This window comes from Protopterus annectens, chromosome 6.part0 (genome assembly GCF_019279795.1).
Source record: "Protopterus annectens isolate FY-2018-M chromosome 6.part0, PAN1.0, whole genome shotgun sequence".
NCBI classification, from domain to species: domain Eukaryota; kingdom Metazoa; phylum Chordata; order Ceratodontiformes; family Protopteridae; genus Protopterus; species Protopterus annectens.
In genome coordinates, this window is record NC_056737.1 from 124,898,931 (window position 1) to 124,924,663 (window position 25,733).

Genomic DNA, 25,733 nt, shown 5'->3' on the forward strand with positions numbered 1-25,733 from the left:
GTCCCCAGTTGGCTAATGTGAGGTCTGTGTAATGCCTTTGAGGCATCTCACATGTATATGTGTGTGTGTGTGTGTGTGTGTGTGTGTGTGTGTGTGTGTGTGTATGTGTACCAGCAAACCTTATAGTGCAGGTAGTAATTTACATATGTTGTTTTTTCCTCACAGGTGGACATGGTGACAGCAGTCCCTCCTGCTCTGATTCTGATGTCAGTGTCTCTGCAGACCCTGACAATGTTGATGCTTTTATTGAGGCACAGGTGGGGTTGTCAAGGGCTGAATCTGTGCCATTGCTTGGCATCCCACTGTTGTCAATCCCATCGCCGCACACAGTCACAATGCCAACACATACCCCATCACCAGTGGCCACAGATAATGGACAGTTGGCAGGTGGTGGCATGGAACAGGCTAGTGTTGTGACTATGGCAAGTGAGGGTACAGGCACTAGCCATAGCCAGAGGGCTGGTGAGGTCCCACACAGGCAGATGGGCAGGGGTGCTTGGAGGAGGATTGCAGCCCATCAGGCCCCTGTTGCAAGTGTCACAGCAGCAGTCACCAGACACATGTTTTGGGCCATCATGGAGGCACAGGCATGCAATGAACGTAACACCAAACATATATGCATGGTCATGGATGAGCACATCCCTGGTGTCCATGGCAATATTCGTGAAATCACTGTTGCCACCCGTGAGCATACTGAGGTCATGGATAGACAGTGGGGGGAGACCTTGGCACTCCTCGACCATAGAATATCTGTGCTCGAGTGTTTGGCAGTCCAGCAGCCATGTGGACATAGGGCAGCACCATGATCAGCTGAGGGTCTACATGGCCATGCACCATCACATTCCCGTATTGGCAGTTCAACCAGCACTACTGAAGGGGCTGTGCTGTCCATGCCATGATGCAGCAGGCCATGGGCATGTAGTCCTGGCTGGTGCCAACAGGGAAGCAGATCCAGCAGACAGCAGTCACCATCGGGGAGTAGTACTGCATCCGGACTTGGCCCTGGTGGTGCCGATGAGACCCCTGGCAGGACTAGTTCCTGTGCCTGAGGCCAGAGACAATGAACTGTACATCCTGCCATGTATGACCCACAGCTGTCCAAACTACCCCTGTGTAGGGTGGTGACATGGTGTGACTGTGTGCATACAAACACACACACATCACCATCAGACAAGTCATCTCCACAAATACACACCACCCCACAAACACTCACACATGATGTTAACCATATGGCCCAGCCTAGGCCTCTGGCAAACCCACACAACACCCTGTGCATATGATGATACCTGTGCCACATCCCTGCCATCCATGCCATCAATTCAGGGACATGCTAATATGGGTCTGATGCACAGGGTGACTTTAATACAGTGTAGCTATTTAATGTTGTGTAAGGTGCTGTCATCTGGCATTTGTAATGGGTACACATCAGAGTGTGTGTGTGTGTGTGTGTAACTTTTCACCCATGATGCATTGTTAGTGTTAGTAATGCTAAGTTAATGTGCTCTCACATGCTGTATTCTGTTTGTGTTTCAGGTGTCTGTGTGTCAGCAGGATGTGGCCCTGCAGACATCGGTAACACATCAATCATGCCATAGCCGAGGTACAGCTGTATCTGCACACATTTCCCAGGTCTCTGTAACAGTTATTGCATGTGCCTCACAGCTTGTAGGGCTGGGGGTATATATAAGTCTATGGTGGTTGACATCAGCTCTTGTAGAGTGGACAATAAGTATAGTGAGTGGAACACACCTCAGATTGCTAAAACCCACAACTCCAGGGGATATTTTGTCGACCAAACACACATAGAATACTGTTCACACACACACACACACACACACACACACACACACACACACACACACACACACACACACACACACACACACACAAACATGCACGCATAGGATCACAGTTGCCAGTGTTCTATTTGGAACCCCTACCTATCAGGTTGTAGTACCACACTGTTATGCGGTTATTGCAGGTGGCACAGGACTAATAGTGTATTGCATGTTACAAGGTATCAAAACCAAAACTGGACACAACCACCACGATGTTATAAAACCAGTATTTAATGTCGAAGTAAAACAAAATAAGATAAAATAAGCACTTTCACATGCTACACAGGTATGCTTCTTCAGATTTCACAAACACATTTTCAAACAGTTCTTAAATACTAACTGCACAACCAAATAATTGAATAATGGTTTCAATAATTGAATTCTATAATTGGTTGATTGAGCAAGCAATATTTTAAGGCAACAAGCTCCTAGTTGAAAGCCAGATATAAAGTGAATCATATATAATGAAATGTGTGTATGTGTATCCTGAATACAAAAAATACAATATGATAAGTAATATAAAGTGATGATTAACTAACTAAAAATTAATAGTTTAAACAAAACACAATTAGCAACATCATATTACACTATCCGATGTAAAAAATATAAAATATAAAATATATCAAGACACTATTTACTAAAATGCGTGTACTGAACGTACATCTAAACCCAGGGTATAAATTGGGTCCTTAGGCATGTCCAGCGCTTATAATTCATTACCTCTTAAAACATTAATGGAAGAAATATTAATAATATATATAGTATATAATATAAAAATACAATATAGAGATATATAAATATATATGGTTGAATCCAAAAATACATCTAAAGATGTGCATCCAGTATTGGTTTAATGCTAATAGACTGGTTGAGCCCTGGTTCTACATGTGCTCTCATTCTAAAGATCCATTCAAGCTCAACTGATTCTAAGTGGTTCAGGTTACTACCCCCTTGTTTATTCTGCAATATCATCTGTAACACCCTGAACCTAAAAGTGTGACCTACATTTGAACTAACATGTCTGACCAACGCGTTCTGGTTGTTCATTTTACTGATATCATATATATGATTATATATTCTGTCTTTTAACCTCCTCGCTGTCATGCCCACATAAAACCCTGTACATTTTGTGCATGTAGCTAAATAAATTAAATTCTTACTATCGCATGTAGCATAAAACTTAGGTTTAAACTCAAACATCATGGTAGGATGAACAAAATGTTGTTCGAATGTTATATATCTACACATATTACATCTCATACAGCAAAAAGTACCCATTTTATTTATACTTAATCTATTGATTCTATCTTTTCTGTGTTCCTTACATAATAGTCTTTTTAAATTCTTACTATTTCTATAGTTGAATCTTGGTTTATGTCCCACTATATTCAATGTTTTAGCATCTATGGTGAGTACACTCCAATGTTTGCTTATTATGTCCACCACTTTCCTATTGTCATTAGTATATCTCGTAATAAATGGGGTTATAATATCATAACTCCCTCTTGATCTATTATTTGCATGATTCATGGTGATTTTAGTATTCTCATTTATATTATCCATAATGGAGCATCTAACTTTATTTATCATAGAATCATTATACCCCGTCTAAAACAGGGTGTGTAGATCATCAAGCTGCCTCTGTAGGTCAGGATTCTCTTTACATAACCTATATATTCTGACAAACTGTCCTTTTACCACATTAGGAAAGACATGTCTGGGGTGCATGCTACTATAACATAAAAGTGTATTCCTCCAACAAGGTTTTCTGTATAGATGTATAGACTCATGAGAGACCACCATCCATCATCCTGGTTATTTTAACATCCAAGAAACATACTTCTCTTGCAGAGATTTCTGAGGTAAATCTCAAAAAATCAGTATTCGACTCCAAGAAACTGATAAACTCTAAGAGATCCATCTCAGTTCCTTTCCAAAATAGTAGTATGTCATCAACAAATCTTTTATATAGTAGCACTTGTTGGTAGTATGTGCTACTAAATAAAATCTCCCTCTCCCAATAATGTACCACTAAATTCACGTAAGAGTTGGCAGAGGTGGTGCCCATTGCTACCCCCCACTTTTGTGCATAAAGTTTATCATGATATATAAACACATTATTGTTGAGGATGATATCCAATAAAGTACATACCAATATCCCTTGTTCATTCATTACCCCTTCTGTTATTGATAGCATACTCCTAATGGCTTCGATGCCGTAGTCATTGGGGATTGCTGTAAATAAATTCCTTACATCTAAAGTTACCATTAAGTAAGAAGTATCTTTAAATTTATCCTTGATGGTTGATATATCATAGATTAGCTGGTAGCTATCTTTTAAGATGTTCGGAATGTTACGAACAATAGGTCCTAGTACTCTCTCTAGGTATTGTGATATCCTTTCAGTCACCCAGCCCTCACCTGCTACAATAGGTCTCATGGGGAGGGGAAAAACATTTTTATGTATTTTGGGAAGGCCCTTAATACATGGTATTGTGGGAAATTCAACCATAAAAAAATCATATAGCTTCTTGGTGACTTGCCTGCACATCAATAGATCATAAATATCATCATATACTTTGTTAATGATTTTCATGAGTGATCCAAAACCTATCTCTACATAAGTATTAATATCACATAGCAAAGTCAACATACTGGTTTTATAACATCATGGTGGTTGTGTCCAGTTTTGGTTTTGATACTTTTCTCATTGGGAATTACAACCTTCAGACGGTAGCAGCACTTATTTTTCTTTATGTTACAAGGTACCTGTAAGTTAAATAACATCATGTGGCCTTGTGAGGTATGGCAATGGTGGGTGTACTGGGTGTGAGAGTACGCATAATAGTGTCACATACAAGACTGCACACTTACAACCATAGCTATACACACCATTGCATACACACACACACACACACACACACACACACACACACACACACACACACACACACACACACACACATTTGCCAGGATTGACATTGGCATCCCTACCTATCTTGCTATTCATACCATACTGTTCAAAAGTGTTGCATGAGGCTTATACAGCTGAAGAGTGTCTACAGATACCACTAAGGTTTATGTGAACTTGGACCTCATACAGTGGACCTAGGAATGTGTACTGGGAGTGTTATGGCGTAAAATATAAAACCATGGCCATCCAATGGATCTAGTTCTCACACAAACACAAGATACTCCTCTTACACACACACACACACACACACACACACACACACACACACACACACACACACACACACACACACACACTCTTGTCAGGACTGAGATTAGAACCCCTTCCAACCTATGTATTGCTACTACAGTGGTATGCATTTATTACACGTGTCACAAAGCTTACAGGGTGAAAAGTGTCCCAAGGTACATGTATGGCGAGCAACATCACCAGTCCTTGAAAAGTATGACAGTGGGTGATGTACTAGGTGAGAATTTACTCAATATAACTTACCCTACAGTTATACACACTTACACACAGAATTACAGTCATACACACATTTGGCAGGACTAGGATTATCAGGCCTGCCTATCTTGTTAGTCAGTCCATATTGTCACATAGTTTCTGCATGCAGCATGGGCCTTATTGGGCGGAAGAGTGTCAACAGATACCTGTATGGTGGATGAAGACAGCGGGCCTTGTAAAGTGGACCTTGGGATGTGTACTCAGAGTACCACAGCTTAAATTGTAAAACCTACCCACCCAATGGATATAGTTCACACTCAAAGAGACAAAACACTTCACGCACACACACACATTTGCCAGGACTCAGATTATATCCCCTAATTATCTATCTATGTATTGATACTACATCGTTACACATTTATTGCATGCACCACAGAGCTTATAGGGTGACACTTGTCCAAAGGTACTTCTAAGGTGAGGGACCTCACCAGGCCTTGCAAAGTTTGGCAATGGGTGATGTATTGGGTGAGACAGAGACCACAAAATACCGTAAAGTACAAATATAGACACACAAATACCAGAACTGAGGTTAGAACTCCTACTTAGCTAGTTATTTATACTATAGTATTACACGGTTATCACACATGCCACAGAGCATCTAGAGCTGAGAGTTGATGAAAGATACTTCTAAGGTAACTGACATCTGCAGGATGGCTAAAGTAGGGGCATGGGAAGTGTACTGGGTGTGACTGGACCCAAAATATTTGGCTTATAAACACACACTTTTAAATTTGCCAAGACTGAGATTAAAATTCCTACCTAACTAGCTACTTATACTATAGTGTTACACAGTTACCACACATGCCACAGAGCTTATAGAGCTGAGAGCTGATGAAAGATATTTCTAAAGTTACTGATATCTGCAGGACTGCTAAATTATGGGAATAGGAAGTGCACTGGGTATGAGTGGACCCAAAATCTTTAACTTATAAACACACACACTTTTACACTTGCCAAGACTGAGATTAGATCTCCTACCTAACTAGTTACTTATATATCACATGCAGTACAAAGCTTATAGGGCTGGGGGCTGATGAAAGATATTTCTAAGGTGACTGAAATCTGCAGGACTGCTAAAGTAGGGCAATGGGAAGTGTACTGGGTGTGACTGGACTCAAAATTGTTGACTTATAAACACACACACAAACACTTTTACATTTGTCAGGACTGAGATTAGAACTCCTACCTAACTAGTTGCCTATACTATAGTGCTACACAGTTATCGCATGCACCACAGAGCTTAAAGAGCTGAGGGCTGCCAAGAGGTGCTTCTATGGTGACAGACATCTTCAGGACTGCTAAAGTAGGGTGATGGGAAGTGCATTGGGTGGGAAAGGCCTGTTAATTCCTAAGTGCACTGGGTGGGGAAGGCCTGTTAATTCCTAGATCCTATTGACAATTCTCTAAGCGTATAAGTATGCCCAGTGTGACCTTCTATAGTAAATGTGGGACTCCATTCTAGAGATTGTTGTACTCCAGTCCAGCATTTTCTGTGCTACAGCCTTACCTCTCAACCTGTTGTTGCAGGATATCTGGAGATAGCCTATCAAAATGGGGAGACAATGGGCCATACATAGGGTGATCGTGACTATTTCTCTTAGTAATGTAGGAGTTACTAGAGGTACAGGATTTGTTTAGCAGACATCTGACATGTATGACGTGTGACACTGTAATGTATTGTTTCAGTACCTTGTGGCATACCTCCTCAGACCATCACAGTGATTTACCAGAGGAGTACAGAATGAATGATGGACAAGCCAATATTATGGGCCAAATGCTAGGCATTCTTGCACAATCTAGCCTGTTAAGAGGTGTGCCTACAACCAATTGACTGCTGAAGCTGTGTAAATGGTCCAGGACCTTGGTGATATGTTACAATGGGGGAATCTCTGTGCATCTCTGTTCTGGCATGGTTTGATTTTCAAGGTTGGGTAATATAAGTCAGACAGGATCAGGGTGACAGGCAGACTCCAGATAGATTTGTAGGGGGTAAGATATGTGAGGGGTGGGGGCTCTTGGGTCAGATATGTTGGCCTGCAGCTACCAAAACTTTGCATACAGGTATTCTTATGGGTTGAAATATCTTGGAGGGTCTTGTGTGTGTCAGACTGTTTGACCATCCTGGAGGTGTGCATATGTGTGTGTCTCACATATATGTATGCCCCACCTCTTTTGGCTTGGCCACCCACATTTTGGGGTCAGGATGTTGTATAGGTTGAGTGATCAGGGAAGGATGTGTTACTCCCCATGGCTGTGGGCTAGGTTTCAGTGGGTGCAGACATGTCACCATCTTTCAGGGTTAGGACTGCCTGCAATTATTTCATTCCCATGTTTAGATTCCAAGCCATACCTGTTGACTGTACAGAGTTTCACAGAATGTCCAGATTCATGAGTCATATATCTGGTCGGTTACCCAAACAAGTGTGGTTTTCAAGCAAAAGTGTTTTGCCACTCACTCAGGGTTGAAGTCAGATATTACTGACAGTTGACATTGCAGTTTCAGACTTCATATCCTTCAGACATTCCATGCTAATGCAATCATTCCATCAACCTTCTAACATTATTAGAGCAGTATTTCAAAGGTGTCCTCTTCTTTGAACCTTTATCAGCCCATTATTCATGGCTTTGTCCAGATTTCTGGCTCTCTGAGGTTGGCAGGTTTGCTCCTAGCAGTTAGCAGAATAGCCTTTCTTTGCATTTGGTTGACTGTGTTATGTTGGTGTTATGGACCCCATGAAACTCCCTAAAATTCACTGTGAGTGAGGCATAGGCCTTTGCCAGAGGTCTGTAGGCCAGGTGTGACAGATGCAGGCCATCTGTAGCAAGGCAGTGCATTCTAATGATCATATGTTCCCAGGCTGCCAGGCAGTGGACACCCCTGGGATGGCACCAGCGTGTTACTGATGATTGCTTTTTGTTCATATTGATCCATCACTCTGGGTGACAGCTGGATGCTGCTTAAGGCTAGGGACATGTTACTGCATTTCTATGGGGCTATGGGTGGGGGTGGGGGCACACCTGTATATGATACACATTTATATAGACTGTGCTGCTATTTCCTTAACATTTTGGTCCCATTTAGCATAGTGGTGTGCCCTATCTTTGAGATTGCAGGCATAACAGTATTGACCACAGGTCAGATTGTTCTGGCATAAACATTTTTAGTTTTGGACTTCTTACCTTTCAGAGCCATACTGCCACTGCCTAACCTGCTGTGATATCACTCTGTAAAGTCTGTAGGTGGGAATTTCATGAATGTCATCATTTGGGGCCTTTGCCAGACATGTCTGCATGGTTTTCTGCAGCTGATCTGCTGGGTGAATCTGGGGGTGAGTATGGGACCCTCACTTTGACATCCATGCATGTGACCTATGACCCCCCCCAAGTTATTTGGCTCACCACATATACTGCAGTGGTACTTGTCAACTAGGGTGGTAATGCATAGTGAGGGTAAGCCAGTACTGGCCATACACTTGCTGTCCCACATAACTGTCAGTTGTCTGCTGCTATCCCAGTAAGCCACCCAATTCCCTTGCATGCTTGCATTTATACCATAGATATGCCATCAGAACATTCTACTACATTTATTTATTGTTAAGAAGACTGACTTACCTTGTGTATGAGGCAGTTGTGAGGACGGTGCTTGAGGGCTGACTATGTCAGATGCATGCAGTACACTGCGTATACATAGTAGGGTATAGATGGTGTGATGTCTGGCATCCATTTTACTGTGTGTGTGAGTCAGAGAGAGATGTTAGCCCCTGGGTCCCTACAGTATCAGTGTATGTGTTATGCATTGCCTCTTGACCAAGGCCAGGGCATACTGGGCATGCATCTGTCTGCCTACATGGGCAGTCTCAAGATGTTCCTCCACTGAGTCCATCTGTGCCTGTGGGGACCTTGGCAATGGTGGGGTGCTTTGTGGCCCTTCCCCATTGTGTTCCTGCTGCAGCTGTTTCCACAGGATCATATTGTGTAGCATGGCACATACTATGAACATGTGTGCACATGTGGCTGGAGAGCACTACAAGGCTCTACCAGATATGTCAAGGCAGCAGAACCGTGACTTGAGAATCCAAAACCCACACTCTATAATGATCCTTAGGTTTGTGCGTGTGCCTCATTATGGCATTCTTGTGTGGATGTGTGTGCATTTCTGATGGGTGTCATCAGCCACAGCTCCAGTGCATAGCCAGCATTCCCCACCAGATGGACATATGGGATGTTCCTACTGGCAAATGCCTGGCACAGTTGTGAGGTATGTGCTAGATGTGGGAGTCATGATAGCTTTGAGGGCTGCCAGCACAAACATTCATGATAATGCCGTGGTTTAAGTAGACCCTTCCCCGGTCACCAGGTAGTGCTTTGATGTGGATGTGCATGCAGTTTATGGCATCCAGTACCTCTGGGTAGTTTGCTAAATGGTGGAAGAAATGCATATTGCCACTCCTCTCCTCACAGGTTCAGGGGAAGTAAATGTGCTCAGCGGCATGAGTTGCATGGCATCCAGGAACTGGTGGAGTATCCTGGACACAGATGCCTGTGACACCTCCATGATATCCCCAGTTGATCTTTGGAAAGTACCTGTAGCTAGTATTCTTAGGGCTACATATACATTGGTATCCACTGGAATGGGTACCCCTCTGTTGGCTTTGGGTCTGAGCCAGGGCTGGCACAGCTCGATGATTTGCTGAAGTATGTCCCTGTCCACCCTGTAGCACTCTACTATCTCCAGATCATGTAGCCCCTGATAGATTACCCTGGGTCTGAACACTCTTCTCCTCTTCCTGGGTCTGAGGTGGTTGTCAGCATTATCCTCCTCACCACCCTCAGCCTCTAGCACATACTGATAGATCAAAGCGACAGCAGCTCCTAACACTTTTTGTTAGCTTTGTCAGTTAAAATTTCCCCATATGGTGCAGAGTTTGTGGGAAAAACCAGATTGAAAGGTGTTTGCACAGTTTATGATGATGTGCTGCAGATGCTGCCTGTGTGGGTAGCTGAATATGATTCATTCCACCTGTCAGCTATATTACTTGCATTTAACTGGCTGTATTCTGCTATTTCCCTTTTTCTTTCTTGTTCCACTTGCCATTTCCTCCCATTTTATGTCCCGAGGCATGCCTCGCAAACACATTGTCCAAATGTACACAGTGCTGCCATTTCCTGTTTTTTTTAATTTTTTTGTTTAAGTCCTGGTATGCACCGCGCACACCCCTTTAGGCAAGGTAAACATGGCTATACAGCCTCAGACACACACCCTTGCTAACATGCATCCTACCTAAGGCAGGCAACAAGTATTGTTTAAACTGTGAGCATTGCTGAATGGTTGAAACTTGAAGTATGTATTTGTTTAACAATTACTTTCTAGTCACTAATGAAGTCTTGTACATAAAGTCTAAAATATCTTATATAATGCTTGTAACATGTTTTTTGTATAAACTGTGAAGATTCCTGAACTGTTTAAAATTTGTAGTATTTAACTGTATGACAACTAGTACCTGTATGTTAGTAGTCTAGTAATCTCTTGGAGCTTATCTCCCCGAGACTCTATTGAAAATGGACATAAATCCAGTTAGACTATCCCAGTGAAATGTAAAATAAAATAAATAAATAAATACAATGTACACAGTGCTGCCATTTCCTGTTTTCTTTTTTTTAAGACCCAGAGTGCACTGCGCACACCCATTTAGGCAATGTAAACAAAGCTATACAGCTTGAGACACACACCCTTGCTTAGCTACACACAAACACAGGCCGTGGAGTTCCAATGTGCTTACAGCAAGCATGACACACCCCCTTTTCATGTTAGCTGCTCCTCCTGCCTACACGATCGTGTTCTAGCACCTACATGGTTAGGTGCAGTATGTGGACTTAAAATATTTTGTGATTCAGTATATTTCCCCTCATTTGCATACCCCACTGCCTTAGTCCATAGTTACTGCACTAACACAGCCCCTTTCCACTTGACAACCACTGTTCCCTGGTATTATTTTGATTATGCATGCCATACACTATAATGGCAAAATGCAGACATCAATTATAATTGACTTTTCACATTTTATTTTTATTTTTAGCACCTTCCTGTTCATGCGCTGCTGCCCTATGCTTAAATGGCCAAGATCGGCCAAAATAAAATGTATATTTTCTAAAATTAAAACACTTTTCCATGCCAATGGTCATATATTTGGCCATTGGAATGCCTACAGCTTATAATACATCCTTTTATTTGAGCTGTCATGCCTCCGTTTTGATTTTTGCAGAAATGTACATGGTCAGTAACCGAATACATTTCTGCAACTAACACTATTCTTGCATGGATACCTGATTGCTTGCTGAATCACTAATTCACCTAATTTCCATGGTTTTCACCAGCAAATGAGGTAATTAGCATTCTGTATGGGTTTCCGTGTAAGAACAGTGTAGGCAGACTTGTGCATGGCAGTTTAAGGGTTTACTGAATCGTTCAGTGGCCAGACTCTGCAAGAGCAGCTACATTGTTCTTCCATGGAGTTTTAAGCTTATTGTATCCCAGGGAATGTCTGCTGTTAATGAGCTAATTCCTATAGCCTGGCGTTTGACTCCTCATGGCTTCATCTGCCTACTGTGTGACTCTGAGCAACTCTTTTAACCATGTAATGTTCAGGGGCAATTGGGAAAATTGGGTTAGGCTCTTAAATGGTCTCCAGGACTACATGCCTAGTAAAGACTTATGAACTGTAATCTAGAAACAAATTTATGCATCTCCAATCACCTTATCTTCAAACGTGGCACTGATTGAAGAATTAATTAATAAGCCCTTCTGCAAGTATGTCTAGAATTCTGCTTGGTAAACTGCATATCTTGTTTAGTTAAATAGGCAGAAATAAAGGATAAATTAATTTATTTGCCTATGCCAGTTTTCTAATACCTGCAGATTAAAGCTGTGTTTAAATATTATAGTGGTCACCTTTTTTTTTTTTTTTGCAGTCCTATCTGGAAAAGTGCCTTACTCTTTGAAGAGATTTGAGCCTTCACTTTAAATATTTGCATATGATCTTGCAGCATGAAGTAGCCAAGGAATCTGATTATCCTAGCACTTCTTTGATGATATTTGATTTGCATAAGTCTCATGATATGCAAGCAATAATGTCCAATAGGGTGCGTGTTTTTGTAAAGAGCACACATCCAGGGGTGTTCTGAGGCCCGGCTCCGCAGCTGGAGGACCTCTACACCCTTGGAAGGGCATTATTTAAACAATAACACACATACTGGGGAGCATTATTGCTCTTAGAGAATGGGCAATCTGTTAAATTATTTGTTTTTTTAATTGCTATATCATTTTGATGTAAAATAGTTGCTCCACCTACTGTTTCAAATTTACTGTAGTATATGCTGCCAAATCATTGGGGGTTGAAGTCCTTAAATAATGAGTTACATTTGACTTTCAGACTTTATCATAGGCCTCAACTAACAGGGATAAATCCAGAAGTAATCAGGAAAACTTTTAAAATATTAGTACTATTAATGTGAAACATTGACAGAATAAAAGAATGTGAACAAATGTACATTTTCTGAAGTAAAAATTCCATCAACTCTATTTATTGTCATTGTTTATTAAGTGTAATTCACCACATTTTCACCAAACGTCCCCAGTTTTAGAAGGGATTATGAGAGGCAGAGCTAAAATTTGAATGAAAATCAGGGGTGTCCCTGAAGGAGAGAGGTATGCACTATGCACTTCATATCTATCAGAGAATGCATGTTAACAAAAATCATGTTATTATTGTAACTTTCAGATTTTCTATGAGCAATATTTAAATCTGTTCCTATTTTTAAGCCTTTGTTCCCCCATTATATTAGTGTTTTTACTGGATTTCTTGAGCTAAGAAGTTGAGAGGTATACAGACCTTTTAAATGAGTTGCTTCAACTGCCCGATCAATCTCTCTCTTTCTCTCTCTCTCTCACACATGCAAACACAAACACCCACTTCCACTTTCATGCATATAAGTATCCATACACTCACACATACAGAGAGAAACATAAACACACTCATGCACACTTTTCTATTTTTTATTATCTGTTTGTTTTAATTTTACACTTGCTAAATAACAAAATCACTGCTTAGTGACTGTAAAATAATGCCTCAATTTCCTTAGTTTGTTTTAATATTTCCTTATTATAATGTTACACTCTTACTTTCATGTACACATACACTCACGCGCGCACACACACACACACACACACACACACACACACATTTCTGTTTTTTTTTTAATTTTACACTCACTGAATAGTTAAAGCACTGCTTATTGAAGTAAATAATAGTGGACATTATCTTTGTTTAAGTCTGAGCTCCAGAGCAACTTAATTTGCTGCAGTGAAGTAACAGACTTGTTTTTCAGTGGGGAGTACTGATACATGAACACCCTGCTGGAGAACGTTCATTGAGTGGTGATGTACAGGTTGACAATTCTTGAAAATATGTAATAAGTTCAGCAGTAGAAGTATACTAACTCTGGGTGTGGGTTGTACTGAGATTTATATACTTCATGTATCAATTTTTCATGAGAGAGAAATTTGACCAACCAAATCCAGTGGCATGCACCAGAAAAGGTTATACCCAACTCACAAACATGATGTATTTATATTTTATAATGAACTATCTTATTTTACCAGATCTTTCTACTATTAATATTCCTTGTGTGGTTATGTCAGGGACTACAAAAACTCACTTTCCCTGGGTTTCATTTCTATGTCTCTGTATGTGTGAGTGTATGATCCTTGGTTTTATTATGATCTAGACTTAATATGCAGAGAAGGGTGCATGATGGAGTGTCACTGGCATCGAACAGGTCTGTGAATCAACAAGTTTGATCTGGATGAGAACTACACCACTTACCATGTAGATCTAGAAAAAGACTGTCTAAGGAGACATCTTCAGTGATTAACTGTCTAGTAATGCTCTTCCAGGAGTTCAAGAGGCTCTGCAGTCCAGCTAGCCTGTCTGTCTGAGGGAAGAGCATTAACTACTATGTCAGTCTGTTGCATGGGATTTTGCTGACAAGGTTGCCACTGATGGATCATTTCTTCCACCAGCCAATCCCGTGGCCAGTGCAGTAGCAAAACCTTTTTAGTGACAACCACATGGTTTATATTTTTGAAATATATGATGATGAAAAATTTGGTGTAGTTCTCTCAGTTATGCGACTAACAACATGTGGACTGGATCCTTGCCAGTTAAGGCTAGTGCTGGCTTGTCTTCGTATCATTGATGCCAGCAATTTTTCAGGTCCTGGTCACATCTTCCAGGGATATTGTTGTTTTCCTTCAGCTTTAAAGGAGGCCATTATTATTTCCATCCTCAATAAACATCCTTGGATACTAATATTTGTTATAACTACTGTCCAATCTCTAACCTCCCCTATAGAAGTTTAATAAGGATGTAATTTACAAGCAGCTTGAGAACTATCTTACAGTTAGTGGACTCATGGACTCAGTAGGAGGTTTGGACTAACCTTAGAACAAAAATGGCTCTAACTAGAATAATTAATGATCTTATTCTGGCAAGAGACCAGAAGCAGCACTCTTTGATGGTTTTCCTAGATTTCTCTGCTACATTTGTTACCATTAATAATTGTATATTGAAAGGACATATACATACCTACTAGGGTGTTGCTGTAAGAGTCCTAAAATGGTTTACTTCATAGCTCTCTAGACACACTCATAAGATATGTTCGGTGACCATCTCATCATCTACTTAGTCTCTGGATTCTGGAGTTCCATATGGTGCTATCCAAAGTTTTTTTTTTGTTCATTGTACATATGCTTCCATTGGGTGGCCACTGTGGTGCAGCGGTTAGCATTGTCACCTCACAGCAAGAAGTTCTCTGGTTCAATCCACGGCTGGAGTGCCTTCTGTGCGGAGTCTGCATGTCCTCCTTGTGGTCACATGGGTTTCCTCTGGTTTCCTCCCACATCCCAAAGACATGCTGTAGGTGGATTAGACACACTAAATTGACCCTAGGCATGAGTGCGTGCATGTGTGTGCCTTCCATGGGAGGTTGGGCACTGGGCTGGCAACTCGACACCGTAAAACTCTACTGCCAATCATGAGTGGACAGGTGATCCACTGTGGTGACCCCTGACTGGGAAAAGCCAAAAGAAGAAGAAGAAGAAGAAGTACATATGCTTCCATTAAGAGGCTGACTTATAGACATAGGACTATCATACCATAGCTATGCTGGTAACACAGGTCTACCTCATTAAGAGACCACATGCAAGATGGTTTTCTTTTCCTGAATATTTAGAAACAATGTATTCTTAAGAATCCAACACTGTTTGAAGTTCAGTATTTGAAAAGCTAAGGCTTTGGCTGCTCTTGCAATCCCGGGAGTCTCTACTGCCTTAATCCTGCCAAACTTTATTATGTATTATAATATGGCTTTAAGTGGATCACAGAGTCATCTACAAAGTTATAATGTTAGAGTATTTCTCAGTTCATGGTCTGTGTCCCTTCTACCTGAAAGAGCTTATTGTGCCTGAATGGAGAGATGATAAGTCAGCAAGCAAAGCCGAGTAGTATTGCTGGAATTGAATTCACCCTCAAGTCTTGGTGAGTATTTTCATTAGGTGAACCCTGTTTTTCACAAAATCTCGCCAAGGCGATACTGATATATAGACTGCATTTTATATAGCATATATCATGGATAGAAGCTAAAAATACAAAAAAGATAGCTGAGTACACAAGACCCAGGATAAAAAGTGCCCAATCCTGGTAGGCACATTGGTGGCAGGACTGGAAAAAATGACAGTGTAGAATCCTCAAGAAACAGAACAATTCCTACAATGGGGCTGGGTCAGGCCCAGGGGGGAGGATGCCCCCCCCCCATTCTGTTTTAAAAAGAAGTAGAAGTCCACAAAACAAAATGATAGGCCAAAAAAGATCCATAAAGATGATAGAGTGGATGAATGAGGATAAGAAAGAAATTATGTATTGTTGCTATTATGCAAGAAGCCCAGAATTTCCAGACAGAAGATATACAAAAAGATTAAGAGAGAAATCAGAGGAAAGAAAAATGCTTCCAAAAGAAAAACTGTCAGAAGCTTCATATAAAAATTTGTGTTCTTTAATACAGCAGATTTATCAAAAGCATTATATAGACCAAGAAACCTTAGGTCATTTGGAAAAGGAAGTGAATGAGGAAGTCTGAAAACATAAAGGACAAAATCTAGAGACTTTTGAAAGATATAAAAAAAGAAATATGGACATGGGAAAGAAAGAGATATCTGATATGGTGCAATATTTATGCAAAGAAAAAAAGTTAAATTAATCAATACAAAAAGCCTCTAAGATATTCAAAGAGAAATACAGGCAAAGGCATACAGATATGGAACATTTTACAGTAAAAAATAAGATCACAAAGAGGGAATGCAGAACAAAAGATTAGTAAAGTAGAAGTTAAAAAATAGAAGTTGAAGTTATGGAATACCTGTGAAGTGAAAGATTTAGTGTAGAAAGTCTAACACATGTTATATCACAGCATGATGGAAAATGAGTCCCCAAAGTTAGGAGAAACAGGAGGAGCAGGAGACATCTGAAGAAGAAATATGGACATGGGAAAGAAGAAGAGATTTAATATGGTGCAATATTTGTGCAAATGAGAAAGCAAAACTAATCAATGCAAAAAGAGCAGTACCAAAGATATTTGAAGAGAAATATAGACAAAGGCAACCAGACATGGAACATTTTACAATACAAGAAAAATAAGAAAACAAAGAGGAAAAGTTTAAAATAAGATTAGTAGTTGAGAAGTTAAAGAAATAGAAACTGAGGTTATGGATTACCCGTGAAGTGAAGGATTTAGTGCAGAAAATCTAGCTCTGACAGTGTCATGGTAGGATAGAGCAATGGCTCTCCAAATTAAGGATAAACCAGTGGAGATGGAAACATCTGATTAGTTGCTATATGGAGATACCTTGTGCCTTCCATAGGAAATCAGTAAAAATGTTCAGTTGGAGCTGCACAGCAAAGGAAGGAACAGGAAACTGCGGCAACTGTGATGCAGCTAACGTTGTGAAGTGATAGGCTAGTGACTTTTAATATGAAAGAGCAAAGTATGACACAAGATGAAACTGAAGTGAATGTGGAACAGGAAGATGCTCTGGAACTCTTTATAGAATGCCCACAGGAAACAGAAAACAAAGAATGTGCCCTCAGTTTAGAAGAAATTGATCTAAGGGAAGAGTTGCTTGATTTAATAGAGATGGATAAACATATCAAGATTAATGAAATAAATAGTCTACAAAATGTCAATAAAACCTAAAAAGTTAGAAGTCTGATAAAACAAATGAACACAGTAATTAGGACTGTCCATAGAGATTCATGCAATATAACAGAAGTAAATAGGATATACCACTATGCAGCTAAATTAATAACAGATAAAGTCTTACCCCAAAAAACATAGGGTAGTAAGGGAAAGGAAGGGGAGAAATTGAATGCCGTCATGAAAGTATTGAATAGAAAAAAAAACTATAAAGAAATTAAAACAAAAAGTGTCAGTTTTAGATAGATGAGGGAACAGATCAAGAAAAATAGTCGGAATGATAGACGTGATAAAAGCAATGTGCAGTATCAGAACAGATGAAGATCTATTGTGCACTATCACAAATAATAAACTAAAAATATTAGCACAGGCATAAAAGATATGCAGATAAATATAAAGGAAAAGTACAAAATAAGAAATTTATTGATGACCCAATAAAGTTTTATAGAGAATTGCGAAACAAGGCATAAGGAATTGAAACACCATCAAAAAAGGGAAGAAATAGATACATTTTCATTTGTTTACTCAGAATGTCTGAGTGGACAGATTGTCCATTTTCAGTGGAGGCATTTTGGAGAAATATCTATGAATATCCTGTGGAGCATAAAAAATATGCTAAATGGATAGAAAAAGTGCAAGATAGAATAAGACGTTCAAATGTACAGGATATTAAATGTGATAAAGTAATGCCCAGAGAGATTGAAACAAAGTTAAGAAAAGCTCCCAAATGGAAAATCCCAGGTCCGGATGTAGTACCTAACTTCTGGCTAAAAGTATTAACATATTTATGTAAAAATTTGGCCATGAGTAAGAACTATTTACATGGGCACCCCAAACAGACACCAGCCTGGTTAACAACAGGAAAAAACAATACTCCTACTTAAGACCAAACATGCAAGCTATCCTAAAAGCTATAGACCAATAACTTGCCTTTGGATGACATATAAACTATACAATGGATTTGATGCCGACAGAGTTAATAATCATTTAGAAGAAAATTCAGTTAGGGTAATAGAATAAATGGGTAATAAAAGAAAGTCATATGGAACAAAGGACCATTTGTTGTTAAAGTCATAATGGAGAACTGTAGAAAGGGGAAGAATCTACAAAAAAAGCATTTGACAGTATCCCACATTCATGGATAAAAGAGTCCTAAAAATGTATAAGATACACCCTACACTGATCAATTACATCACAGTGACCATGAAACAGTGGCAAACCACTTTACAGCTAAACCATGATAAAGGACAAATTATTATTCCAAGGATAAAAACTGAAAGGGAGATATTCCAGGGTGAGTCTCTGTCACCATTGCTCTTTTGTCTTGCCCTTAATGCATTACGCTGTCTACTTAACAGATTAAGTCATGGCTACAATTTGGCTCCCAGAAAGCAACAAAGAGCAAAGACTTTTCCTTTTCTTTTTATAGATGATTTAAAATTGTATAGCTCATCAGATATGTTACTGTAAGCACAACTACAGGTCATCAAAACTTTTGGGTCTATATTAGATCACTGAATGCTTAAAAAAGTGAACAGTGATTAATCGACCCTATGTAAGCGAAAGCTTACAATTTCGAACTGTCAGAACAGCGATTTTTTTCCTATGGAAAAAAATCGCTGTTCCAACAACAACAACAACAAAAATAAAACACTATAAACATTACATTAAGTGGGGTGCTTCACCCCCCACACCCCCCTACTTAAATATACCAACTCTGAGACCGTGCTACAGTGCCAAGAATGGCAAAGTAACGAAGCCAAGTGAATTCTTTCCCAGGGAAAGAATTTGCTTAAAATTTGCTTCAATATTTTGCCGTTTCAGGCTTTTGAGTTCTACCAAGACGCATTTGAAAGAATGCATCTTCGGTCTTCTAATAGGGAACCAAACTTTTTCAGATGCTATACGAATATCATTTGGTCTTGATAAATGTGCAAAAGCAACCTTTAAAACTGCATTTCCAGGAAAATATCAGTTTGGGACAAGAATGTGATATAAAAGAACTTGAGCAAGAGGGAGTGTATAAAATTTGGCAATTGATGAAGGATCAACAATAAAGCATGAACAAATGTGAATAAAACTTAGTAAGGAATACTTCAGAAGACTTAAAGTAATCCTGAAAACAGAGTTGACATCTAGGAACAAAATCCAAGCTATAAACCAATTTGCTTTTCCTGTCCTTTCTTACAGTTTTGGAGTGATTGATTGGCCCCAAAATGTGTTGGATAGATTAGATTGGAAAACAAGAATGATGCTTCATGCTCACCAAATGATTACTAAGAATCAGTGTATACCAAGATTATATATTCCCCATTCTGAAGGAGGGATGGACCTCCTTGAAATTGATTATATGTATAGATCTGCAATCATGGGACTCCACACATATCTGCTGACCTCAGAAGACCCAAACATAGTTAAAGTTTTGAAACATGAGGAAAATAAATCTAAGATGACTTCTCTGCTTAATCTAGCAGAAGCACATTGGCGTCAAGCAGGAATGGAAATCAAACCATAAGTAGATAAAAATCAGGCAGCAACTGAATGTGCAAAAAAACAAAAGAAAGACTATAAGGTGAAGGGCCTGATGAGAAGGCAAGAAATGTAGAAAAAGCATAAATACAGTTGGAAGTATAGAAAACTTCTGGAAGAACCTCATGTTGATCAGGAAGGAACACAGGAATGGTTAAGGAGAGGCAAATTTAACCCAAAAGATGAAAGGTTAATATTGGCAGCCCAAGATAGTGGGCTATGTACATGCTGGTTTACAAAGTCCATTGAACAAGTGGGAGAAACAGACAAATGTAGTTTTTTTAAAACCAAACTGGAAACAGTCACACACCTTGTTGCTGGTTGTGACATACTAATGGCAGAAGGACTGTATACTGAAAGGCATAATAATGTGGCAAGACTGTTACCCTGGGGATTGTGCAAACATTATGGTATTGAAGTTTCTGAAAAACACTGGACACATGAGCCACAAAGCATCATAGAAAATGGTGAAGTTTATATCACATGGGATCACCCGTTGCCAACAGTTCAAAAGATAGAAGCTAGAAAATTGGATATAGTGGTCTATGAAAATAAGACAAAAGTAGCATTTATCATTGAAATTGCTGCACCCAGTGATTACAGTGTCTTGTGTATACAGACACAAAGTCAAAAAATAGGATCTGCATGCAGAAATGAGAGCAATGTAGAAGAAAGATACCCAGACAATTCCAAGAGTAGTAGGAGCAACGGGTCTTATAAAAAAGAATCTACAATTTTATCTAGGTATGTTACCAATCCATGTAACCCCATATGAATTGCAAAAGGAGCCATTACTGGGCACATTGCAGGTGCTGGAAGAGCACTTTTGGCTGACATCAAAGATTAAAACAATACTAATTTCATGAACTTTAATCATGATTTAGGAATGGGGTCCATTCCCATCATGGTATTAGAAACCCAAAAGATTTGGAGAAATTAAAAAAGACATTTCCATCAAAATATCTAGATGCATTAATGACTCAAATAGACAAGAATATCACTAGCAATAATTACCAAAGCTAAATGGCTACCTGTAAAACAAAGAGCAGACCTCCTTCTAGGTTAGTTAATTTTTATGCTTTTACAATTAAAAACATTTTCTTCACTAGCTGTGAAGCTCTTCAGAAAAACCCTCCCCTATCAACTTTGATCACAAATGTGTTCAGGTCTAGTTCAGTAAATCCCAAAACAAAGCTACTATATGCATGCCATAGCTTCTTCATTCTAATGCAAGAGCTCTGAGAATCATTCACTCACTGACCAAAAATACTTGTCCTTGTACTCCATGTTCAGAATCCATTTGAATCTACATCTCTTGAAGTCCAAGTGATTCCCCTCAGGCCATATAATCTATCTTCATCTATACACTAGAAGCGGATGCCTTCCACCTATTTGCATAACCTTTCTTAAATATAACTAAGATTTCACTCCACAAAGTCACATTGTCATCCCTTCTACCCCTTTTATCACCTCTTTTATAGCATTCTTAGCATTTGCTGATGTCTGCTGTTATTTGATGAAATCATTTCAGATTTATATATAAGAGAAATACCTTCTGAATGCATATGCTGTAATATTAAATATAGCCTCTGCCATCACTCTGTCATGCTTTCTCAAAAATTTGTTTGATTTTTACTTTGTCTTTTGTGAATTGAGTACATGCAGCTCTCAGGATGGGCATGAAATTAGTCAACTGTGATGAGTGCTTTGTTTCAGTGCCCAAGTATAAATAAATAAAACCTAAGTCAACTGAAGCCTGTAGCCTCTGAAGACAGTAGCCATATACCTGATCCTTCCCTGTGTAGGGCACTACATCAGAGAAATTAATGGTGGGGCATTGCCAATATTGTGAGCAGTTAACAGCACTGTTTTTAGCTCTGCTTCATTTTTTATTTTTATTTTATTTATTTTATTTTTTATTTATCATTTATTGACCGGGAAAGTCCGACTAGGTTCCACAGAGCCTGTTTTCAGCGGAGGCCCGGGGAGAAATGCTCCAGATTTTAAAATCTCTGACGGGACTTTTACTAAAAAACTCAAGTAGAACATTTCAAAACTTGATGGATTTATAGTAGAACACCTGATGAAATATTTACCACAAAAATAACAATTTTGGAACTCTTTTAATTGCTTTTTCCTGTCAAGAAAACTAGAAAGAACTAATTGTCTCAGAATGAGCCACTCTAAGCCCAGTGTACAGGACAGTACAATGAAAAAAGGCATACAGGCTATATTAAGTAACAGCATTGAGTTATCTGTAAAGGCAGATAAATTAGAAAGCAAAATGGAAAATTTTAAAGTGGAATATAAAACACAAGTTGAAGTGCCGAGTGAATCTTCAAAAAAACAATAATCATCACAAATCTCAATTATAGAAGAGGCTATGTCTGATTTTGATGGAAGATTATTTGAAAATGAGAATAACTCTGAATTTCTTCTGAAACAAAGCAACTTATTCCAGGAGAAAAAGAAATACTTAGAGAACAGATCCAGAAGGAATAACATCAGGATATATGAGATTCCTGAAATAGAAGAGGGAGACAGTATGATTCGAAGGAATAACATCAGGATATATGACATTCCTGAAATTGAAGAGGGAGACAGTATGATTCAATTCATTAATGCCTGGCTGCCTAAAACTTTGAGCCTGCCTGAAGCTTTATCTATTGGCATTGAAAGGGCACATAGAAAACTTTCTAATTCATCTAAAAAAAAAAACTTCACCAAGGTCATAGTATTTTTCTCAAGTCAAAATAAGGATTTAGTCTTAAAAGCTGCATGGACTAATTATCCTGTTCAAATTAAAGAAAATACTATAAGATTTGAAAATGACTATTCAACATTAGTGATGTCAAAGAGAAAAGCATGTGTGCCACTTGTTAAAAGCTTAAACAAAAACAATATTAAAGCACAAATCTTGTTTCCACAAAAATAAGGATTAACTTTCCATAAGGATTTTTAACACACTGGAAGATGCAATGGACTTTATACAGAAAAAATAAAATTCTAGAAAAAAAAACAGAAGAAATGGACTAGAATCTATCAACTTCTTTGAAGAGAAATGCAAAAGTAGATGGTCGGTTAATAAAAGACAAAAACAGAAAAAACTGAAGGGTAAATGAAAATCAATGCATTTCATGGTTATGAATAGTGCTTGAATAATTATGAGTAGGTACTGAATATTACGTTTTACAAGATAAATTATTTCTTTCTTTTTTTACTTCATATGGTTACTAGTTCCCTTTATACAATGTTGGAGTTTGAATATTTTAACTATGGCAACAATTATATTCATTTAGAGTTTAAAAGTTTAAACTATTAATTGTATTAAAAGTTACTCATTATTAATGATGAAACATGTTAGGTGGTACACTTTCTGATATATTGGCATAGTTGAATAATGTACTATTAAATATAATATAAGGTGCAACAAATGACACTAAATAGGCATGTTAAGTTACATTCTGGGTTCTTAAAATGGTCCAGTAGTGTACTGCTGATAGTATTCGTGACATGCAGTGGCACACAGGAAAGTCAGTCTGTGTTATAAACAATATATGAAATATAGCTTTTTGCATATATAAAAGTTACTATTTGAATGATATCAAATAATTAAAGTAACAGTCACACTTTTAGAAGTTAAACCTGGATCACACATAACTGTCATTCTTTTAATGCAAGTTTATATGCTATGTCCCCTTTAAAAAATGACAGTCTGGTTTAGATTAAACATCTTATACAAATAGTGCTTGCTGAATCATTAAATGTTATTTCTTTGAATGCAATGGCTTTTTAGTGGTTGGGATAGTTTCAGATTTTTTGGGGGGGTGGTTTGAATGGGTTTGAGAGATTGATGTGTGGTGTGAAGATGGTTTGGATTCACTTGTGAGCATTTTTCCATGAATTGTAACCAATGGACTGTTCATTTTCAAGCCCTTATCATGAAAACTATCTTGAAACAATTTAGAGTCATGAGCACTTTTGTGATGCTGCGAGAGTCTGAAAATTCTAAGAACTGTCTATGTTACTTCTTTCTGTCGAATAGTAAATACTCATAATATTTTGAATTATATGCTAAGATGTCAAAGAATACAAGTTAGATAATAAGCAAAAGACAATGAATTGCATTCAGTACCACTGTCAGTTTTCACATAGTTCTGAGTGCTTGCTACTGATAGTATATTTGACACATAATAGCAACCAGGAAAGTAATGCTATATTATAAACAAAGTATGAAAATATAGTTTCTTACATATATAAAAGTTATTATTGGAATGTTATCAAATAATTAAACATTCACGTTTTACAAGTTAAACCTGGTTCACATATAACTGTCATTCTTTTAATGCAAGTTTATATGCTATGTCTCCTTTAAAAGATGACAGTCTGTTTTATATTAAACATCTCATACAAGTAGTGCTTACTGAATCATCAAATGCTATTTCTTTAAATGCAATAGTTTTTTTAGTGGTTAACATACTCTGAAATGTTTTTTTTTTTTTTTAGTGGTTTGGAATGGTTTGAGGGTTTGATGTATAATGTAGAGGTGGCTTAAATTAATTCGTGAATGTGTTTGTGTGGATTGTAGCTGATAAACTGTTCATTTGCAAGCCCTTGTCATGAGGACCAGTTTGAAGCAGTTTATTTAGGTCATAATATTTTGAATCATATGCTAAGATTTCAAAGAATACAAGTTAGATAATAAGCAAAAGACTGTGAATTGCATTTTAAACCACTGTCAGTTTTCACATAGTTCTGAATCTTCGCTACTGATAATATACTTGATATGCAATAGCACACAGGAAAGTTATGCTGTGTTATAAACAAACTATAAAAATACAGAGGGGATTCAATAAAGCCTACAAGATAATTTTGACTGTGTGTGTGTGTGAGTGTGTGTGTGTGTGTGTGTGTGTGTGTGTGTGTGTGTGTGTGTGTGTGTGTGTGTGTGTGTCACAGCACAATGCACACACTGCCATGAAACATTTTAGATTCAGTAAACGTCATGTAGCTGTGCGCACTCACGTGCAAACACAGAAATTTTCATGGCATGCAGATTATAGCATAAGTGGCTGAATTGTATGCTAATGAAGGAAATGAACTTGGTGGAGCAATTCAACAAGCTGTAAAATAACTGTGTAGACTCCATGCTCATGTTGGCCATGTATGTGAAAGTTAATGAATACATGAGTCTACACGGAAACTAGAGCAAGTAATTTTCCATACATTTGTACAGAACAGACCCTAACATGTAACCTCACACACATTATGATATTCCCAGACATGTTGGGTGCTAGAAAATTATGTTAAAAATAGCAAAAAGTCTTTAAGTGCAGTGACATAAATGTTGCTTTGCATGCCCATCCAAAGTGAACAATGTAATTGTAACTAATGTAGACAGTTAAAGTGTAAACAACATGAAATATAGAATCCTAAACCTGAATTCCTGTGTGCACATATATTTTCACCTAATACCCTCCCTTGACTGTACAGCACTGGGCTCCCCTTCAGTTTCCCTGCCTACAGAGTTACCAGCTGTGTAGATTCAAGGCTGTCAACGTGGTGAAGATGCAAATGAGGTC